This window comes from Amaranthus tricolor, chromosome 9 (genome assembly GCF_026212465.1).
Source record: "Amaranthus tricolor cultivar Red isolate AtriRed21 chromosome 9, ASM2621246v1, whole genome shotgun sequence".
Lineage (NCBI taxonomy): Eukaryota > Viridiplantae > Streptophyta > Magnoliopsida > Caryophyllales > Amaranthaceae > Amaranthus > Amaranthus tricolor.
The window spans coordinates 9,019,752-9,028,401 of NC_080055.1; positions in this window are offsets into that span (position 1 = coordinate 9,019,752).

An 8,650-nucleotide genomic window follows, 5' to 3' on the forward strand; every position below is an offset into this window, starting at 1 on the left:
AGTCGCACTAAACTCACGAATAAGAAATTTTTTTTCAGTAATTCGGTTATTAAAACAAACCAATAATGCTTAAATTGTAAGGTAATGAACATCACCTCATGTAGACATGGATAAGAGCTACATTCAAGATTTCTCCTCTCAAAAATTGCCCAATGTCACTAGGAACAAAAATTACAAAAGGGCTCTCAATGAAGCAGAATTGTTCCATCTGCAGGGATAGAACGATTGGGTCGTCCTCACGCATGCGAGATGCACATGTGTGCAGCCATTTGCGATCTTGAGAGAAATCTTTTAGCTCCGCATCAGTCAAAATTGGAGTGATTGCCACCGACTTTGACCCAGTCGACACCTTTGATGAGGAACCGATCTTTCTCCTAGAGCCCTTTGGACTCTTTTGCTATTTCAATATATACAATTAAATTAGTGTAAGCATGCAATTAAAATAATAAAAATAAATACGATACAAATGATTATTACCATGGTAGTGAATCGGACCCAAGCATATGGCCATGTGACGAAACTACCTAGGGCGTCTGATAGTTTCTCAAGGCTACATTCTGGCATTGGAACCGAGAGTGAGAAATCTTCAAACCCCTTTAGAATATTTTCTACGGTCACACTGATCTAGCCACTTGTAACAGGCATGGAATGCACTGTTTGGCCCTCTTTGGTTGGCTGTGCCACACCATATGCAACCTTAATTAAGTCGCCATCACTAGCAACACCTAACTGAGGTAGCAAAAGAGAACAAGGAGTCACCTCTTGAAAATTGTGTCGTTTAGTATAATAAGCATCATAATAAAATATTAAAACACGTTGCAATTTAAATTAATAAGTGCTTATATATTTAAAAACTATGTACCTTTACCACTGGCTCGGGAGTTGGCTCCGGATTTTGAGCAACGGAGTTCATGGTCTCCGGTGTAGGATTTTGCCCTTCGGGGGTAGTAATGGCTTGGGCTGCTACGGGGGTAATGGGCTCCGGTGGTTGCTCGGCTGAAGCGTTAAGATCCCCATGTTGACTTTGCTGATCCTCAACAATCAAATTTGCCAAGTCTACAGTGGGCGCTCCTATCTTCTGCAACACGAGTGCCACTTTGGCGAGAACATCCTTCGTAATTTGTGCTCTGAGGGTTGCTACTTCATCAGGTGGCATCGTTCTGGATTGAGTAGCAACACACTCTTTGCCGAATGCCTTTTTTAACTCCTCGCGAACGCCTCCTTTTCCGACTACCCGCTATCTATGGTCTTTCCCTAAGACCATATGCAATGTATCAACATTGCCTCTTGGGGTGAACTCCCCCGTAGCTTTGTTTTCCTTCCAGCCCATCTGTTCAAATAAAAAGTGACATATATAAAAAGTATTTTAAGTAAATCAAAGCCAAAAAATACAAAACAAATCAAGAATATACTTAATAATTTCAAAGCTCACCACAGCATCAACAACCTTCTTCGTTCCCGGATCAATAATGGTAAACTTACCATTTGCATCTCGGGAATGAAGTCCGAAATACCAATCTTGCACCCGATCTCCAACAGAAGTATTCACGGATGCGGAGGTAGTCGTAGATGACGTCATGGCCGACATTGATTGGGGTATAAACCCGCATCCACCTACTCTTTTCGGGCCTCATTGTATGTTTTTGGGCCCAAGCGATGGTAAAACTTCCGTTTGCTTGCTAATTCAGAAGCTTTACCACACTTTTCCTAATTAATCAATAGAAATCAAATGTCATATATTAGTTTAATAATTGAATCAAAAGAAGTAAATTTAAATCAAAAGCTTTAATATAATATGGAATACTTACAACTTCAATGAGAGTTGTTCTTTTGGCAACAAAAGCCTCCCATTCATTCTTTGATATGTGACCCCATGTTTCATAGGGCATCTTTGAAGGTGCTTTCTCTCCACCTTCGTTTTCCATTTTGACCTTTTTGGTCTTACGGGCACGCTTCTTGGTGATCCAGCCAGTTACTAGCTTGGATTTGAAATCTCTGAATCTTTCAGCAACAGCTGAAAGAAACACATTCTTCCTCTCCTTATCTTCTCGATGTGAAAATGATTCTACAAAAGAAAAATTATATTTATTAGTGTCAATTAGATTAAAATTAAAATGAAACTAAATGAATAAAAATAGTAAAGTTGCAGTATCATCCCATAGAGACTTGTTCAAACCCTCTGGAACCTCGTTCCATGCGTACAATATCTAAATCTTGCAGATACATAGGCCCACTTGTTTTCCATATTGCCTACGCTATTTTCCACAGGGTTGACCCAATGCATTGTATTCCAAATGCATGGGTTGTGTAACTTTGAGGTTTTTCGTAGGACCTCGCCCTTTTCTTTTCTTAGTGGTAGTGGGAGCATCCGTTGGTGGTGCGTCTTCAGTGTCATAATCATTGTTAACTGGTGGAGCGTCTTCAGCCATATGCTCGTATCTAACAATTTGGTCCTCTTCAGTGTCATAACTATGATGCTCATTATCCGAGGTCAATCTCGGGGACAATTTCGTCTCTGAAAAGATGCATAGTAGATGAGTAACTGAATGAGTATGAATAGAAATATATTAGAACATAGGAACGTAATTTCAATTCTAACCATTTCAACACAATAATATATACCAAATATTGTTGTGTGCCAATTTTCATGCAAAACAAATCAAGTTTAAAAGACTTTATGCGAGAAAGTGACAAAAAAGATTTAAATACCTTAAAAATGCAACTTTGCACGTAATTTCAAGCATATGACTATTGTTTTCAATTCTAACCATTTCAACACAATAATATATACCAAATAGTGTTGTGTGCCAAGTTTCACGCAAAACAAATCAAGTTTAAACGACTTTATGCGAGAAAGTGACAAAAAAGATTTAAAAACCTTAAAAATGCAACTTCGCACGTAATTCTATGCATATAACTATTGTTTTCAATTCTAACCATATCAACACAATAATATATACCAAATAGTGTTTTGTGCCAAGTTTCATGCGAAACAAACCAAGTTTGAACGACTTTATGCGAGAAAGTGCCAAAAACGCTTTAAAAACCTTAACAATGCAACTTAGCACATAATTTCAAGCATATGAAACTTTTTTTAAAATTCTAACGATTTCAACAAGATAATATATACCAAATAGTGTTGTGTGTCAAGTTTCATGCAAAACAAACCAAGTTTGAGCTAGTTTGTGCGCAAAAGTGCCAAAAAAGCTTTAAAAACCTTTAAATTCATACCTTGTGAATCACTTAATTCAAATGTATTCCTTCCTTGTGATCTACACGCATATAACCAATATCTACATCATCTTGATCCACTGATTTTGGATTGATAAAGGGCGGGGAGTCTTGAAAAACATCATATTCTTCCTCATCCTCAACATCACCTGTACCAAGGATACTTCTTTTTCCCGGTACAACAATAGACCATTTTTTATCAAACGGGTCTACAATGTGGAATACTTGCTTGGATTGTGGGGCTAGTATGAATGGCGCCTCACTATCACGCAAACGATCAAAGTCTACAAGAGTGAATCCACAAGGGTCGTCATTTTTTATGCATTGTCGATTATTATCTACCCACTTATATTTGAAAAGACCTATAGTAAAAGTAGAGTAGTCAAGCTCCCATATTTCATGTACCCGCCCGTAGTATACCATTTAGCATCTACCGGTGATTGATCCTTGGCACTCGCGTAAAATGTAGATGATGCCAAAATAGAAACCCCACTATTCTGTAGATAAGATGACTTCTTATCTTGACCCTCAGTCCAAAATGTGAAGCTATTGACATCGTAGCCCTTATATTTGTTGACATCATCACGAGGACCAAAAGCTTACCACTTAACAATTTCAGATACACCCTTGAGCTCTTCACTTATTACTCGATTATGAAACCAATCAATAAACGTCTTGTTATGCAACTGCATCAATCCCCTATCCCCTTTACAAGGATATTTTGTGCGCAATATATCTAAATGCTCATTCAAAAAAAGGATGGACTTCAGGAATATGATGCAACACATACAAGTGTGCTTGTAGAAGACTATCTCGAGGAGGTGTGATCGATTTGGAGCCAATTGTTCCTTTTTCCTCAAGCCTTCCTTCATGTCCAGAGGTGGGAAGTCCAATAGGCTTTTCCATGGCCAAATACTCGGCTATAAAGTTACCAATCTCATCGCTTACAGTGCCTTGAATTATACTCCCCTCGAGTTGTGCTGGATTCCTCACCTTGTTTTGTAAAACACCCATGTGTCTTTCAAAAGGATAACACCACCTTAAAAAAACTGGACCCAAAAGCTTGATCTCACGAACGAGATGGACAATAAGATGAACCATTATGTCAAAGAAAGAAGGTGAAATATCCATCTCAAACTTGCATAAAGTTACAATCACGTCGACTTGAAGAGCATCAAGTTTAAAGGGATCAAGAACTTTACTACAAATTGTGTTGAAGAACGAACATAGCTCGGTAATAGCACATCTCACATGTTTTGGCAGTATTCCATAGATTGCAATTGGTAAGAACACTTGCATCTATGTCATTGCCAGGTTGTTTAGGACCCGAGATGAGAAGCGAAAGCATAATGTACTTATGTTTCATACACAACCAAGGTGGCAAATTATAGATCACTAACAGTACTGACCAAGTACTATGTTGAGAACTAAGATTGTCGAATGGGTTCATTCCATCCGTACACAGTCCGAGCCTTAAATTATGAACTTCATTCCCAAAAGTCTTATGCAACCTATCAATACTCTTCCACTCCGAAGAATCAGATGGATGTGTGAGCAAATGACCTTTCTTCACCCTATTTACATGCCACCTCAAATTTAACGCATATTTCTTTATAGAAAACAAGCGCTTGAATCTAGGTATTATTGGAAGATACCACAATACCTTAGCCCGGGGCCCTTTAGCATCCCCAGCCCCTTTACGCTTGTAACGCGATAACCCACACCTAGGACACTCTTCTAAGTTCACATTTTCATTTCGATACAATACACAATCATTCGGACACGCATGAATCTTCTGGTACTCTAAGCCGAAAGGACACATGAGCTTTTTGGTATAATATGTTGACTTTGGAAGTTCATTTGCCTCTGGAAGCATCTCACCTAACGCTTCTAATAACATTGTGAAACTAGCGCTACTCCAATTGAACTTTGACTTAATGTTGAAAATTGTCAACACGGTTGTTAGTTTGGTGAACTTTGTACATCTAGGGTACAAAGGCTTTTGAGAAGCCTCTGTCAACAAGTCAAAAATACGAGGACGTTTTCCTAACTCATCCTCGACTCCCTACATCATCTCATCAACACGATCTACATCCTCATCGACGTTCTCTTCATCTGTCTCATACCCATCAACACGATCTACTACATCCTCATTGACATCCACATTATTGAAATTCTCAACAATACTTTTTTCTTGTAATCTCCTTCTTCACCATGCCAAACCCAAACATGATATTGAGGCCTAAAACCACGTCGAAGTATATGATCCCTAAGGATATCAACATTATCTAACTTTGATACATTGCCACACTTGACACATAGGCAATAAAAACCAACTCCCTCCGTCCTAACTTGATGTTCAACGGCAATACTACAAAATTCTAATACACCGTCAATAAATTCTGATAATTCAATGCTTCCATACATTCAAAACAAAATTAATAATCACTTTTTAACATATATAATTAACGAATCCTAATTAACCACAAAATTAAGTAATAATCATTCATTTAATCCTAATATACAATATTAATAATTAACCTTCATAATCTATAAATTGTTCAAAAAATATGTATATTCTAATAATAACATTGTTTTAACCCTAATTAACCCTAATAATTATACAATGTTTTTTAAATTGTCCAAATGATGTTAATTCTACTAACCATAATTAATATTCATATATACTAACAACATATAAAAACAATAAAAATAAAATCACATTATAAACTTGGACAACTAATTAACATTCATATCAAAAACTCATTCATTTAACCATAAACAACCCTAATTAAACCTAATTTACAAACTGTAAAAAAAACTATGATAAATTTAAAACTTTAAAACCATAACTACATACACATTCATCAATAAAATGAAGAAATTACTTAAAAATATAACAAAACATGATATATATGATAAATTTAAAACTTAAAAACAACAACTACATACACATTCATAAATTATGATAAATTTAAACCTAATTTACAAAATCAAAATGAAAAACATGGTGGGTTGTGTATAACCTATACAATGAAAAAAAAATTAAAATTAGTATAAAAAAACTAAGCCCTGAAACACAATTACTAAACAATGGGTTGAGAACTAAGCTTTAAAAAATTATATCTTGAACAAGAGTAAGAACTAAGCCCAAATTTTTCGTGGGTTTTTCGTGTGGAAGAAGAAGAACAATGAAGAAAAATGATGATGAATTTATGCGAAAATGATGATGAAGAAGAAGCAGTTGTGAAGATGAAGAATTTATGGGTTTTTCGTGGAAGAAAAGCAGCAGATGATGAAGAATGAAGCAATATGCGAAAATAGTGGGTTTTAGGAGTGCTTTTAGAGAATACAACAGTAGGTCGAGTATTTGTGAAATGGAACGTTGAATGGCGGGTTTTAAGTTTTAAGAAAGACTTATTTGCTGCGAGCTTCCAAGAAACCGCAGTATAAAATTGCAAAAAAAAATTATGTGCTGCGGGCTTCAAAGAAACCGCAACATTTGATTAATTGTTTGCTGCGGGCATATGGAAAACCGCAGCATTTGTTATATTTTTTTTTTGCTATTTAATGCTGCGTCTAAATAAAACCGCAGCAAATGACAGGCAGTAGATACTTTTTTTCCACTAGTGTAAAGTGGCAAATGATAGAAATCTATTGGTAACAAAAATGAACAAGGTTAACTAATATATCTACCCCTTGAAATCCTTCCCTGATCAACTATTTTGACTTCTTTTCCAAACTACTCGTTAACCTTACTTCTTTTCCAAGAAATACAGTGAATTCTGTAAAGAAAAGCAATGTTCATCAACAATTGTTGAATTTCGAAAATGCTAGGAATTAGAATGTCAAAATTGACAAATAGGGTTGAAATAATGAGAAAGTAAAGAATGGGCAAAGCGTGTAGTCTAGTGATTCTACACATATTCTGTTACGTCGCAGCAGTACAACTTTCTTATAAATAGCCCAAGTCATCATTAAACAACGTAGCTCATCATCGACCAAGCCATCTGTTCAAATGTATCCTTGTAGTATGGAAATACCCGCAAATAATAATTCACAAAGGTACTTTGAGAAATAATTAGAAACTCATTAAAATAGAAAAGTTATAATTTCTAACGATTGTTATAGCTAATAATATATATATTTCTATGGTTTTTCCGCAAAACTATTTATATCAACATCAAATATAGTCACACAAAAACATCAACACATCATCACCGACCCAACCCCCTCCTTTAAGCCCCAACATGGTCCCACCCCTAACCAGAACCAAATAACTTCTCCCCTGGCCACCCAAATTCAAAGCAATATCGGACCTCCTTTTCCCTTAAAATTATTGGATCCTAACTACTCTTTTTCCGTCATAAAAACCTTACATTTTTGGGGGGGATGGGTGAAACATCCCGAATACTGATAATAGTGTAAGACCGCTATTAAAGTACAGCGAAAGACTTAATGACTTAATTTAGACTGTTACGACCTGAGATCCAAGATGACCTTAGCAATTCATATTGGAGTTTTAAAAAATACTTATACTGAAATTCAACTTAATTTACAAATCTTTTGAAAACTGAAATAACTTTAAGTTAAAATTTGCTCAAATATAACTATTTAGTTATTATTACAAAAATATCTTTTTGATATATATCCTCGCCAATGCAATTAGCCTATAATACATATAAACATATAAGTTTGTTGAATTCATCAACCTGCACATACAACATTTGGAGAGTCTATTCCCACTCAAAGGGAATAGGTTACCAAATGTAACACATGTAGTAATATCAGCAAAACATTGCTGAGTAAATAAACTAAATAATATTTTAGGCATCACTAAAGTATAGTTCAACCAACTTAAACTTCACATAATTAAGTAATAACATATATCTCAGATCACACAATACTCAAATAATAACATAAACATAATGTCATTATTCTATACATGCTATGAGTTTATATTTAAACATAGACATCGAGTTAATAATATTAACATGATATAATCATGTTAGCCAATTCTCGTCATATTGATATAACAAACATGTCATTTCAAGCATATGAAAACATAACTCGTAATACTTGAATATAATAAATTCTCACTCAATTCATACATACACAATATAAGTTTATATAACTATATTTATCAATTATACATAGAATAAATTAACTTCTATTAATAACTAGAATAGATATAAAAAGTTATCGCATACTTTCAAAATCATTTTCTTTTCAAATATTAAAATACATCTCTTGTATCTTTTACTTAAGGAAACTTTAGGACTCGGTGGGGGGTAAGGCTTTGGTCAAACACGCCCCATCCTCGGAGTCACTATCGTCAACTCCTTATTATTGTGAACTTGCAATTCACTAACCTATAGTCAAAGAGCTCATACATAAAAGTATCAAGGCCGACTAGAAT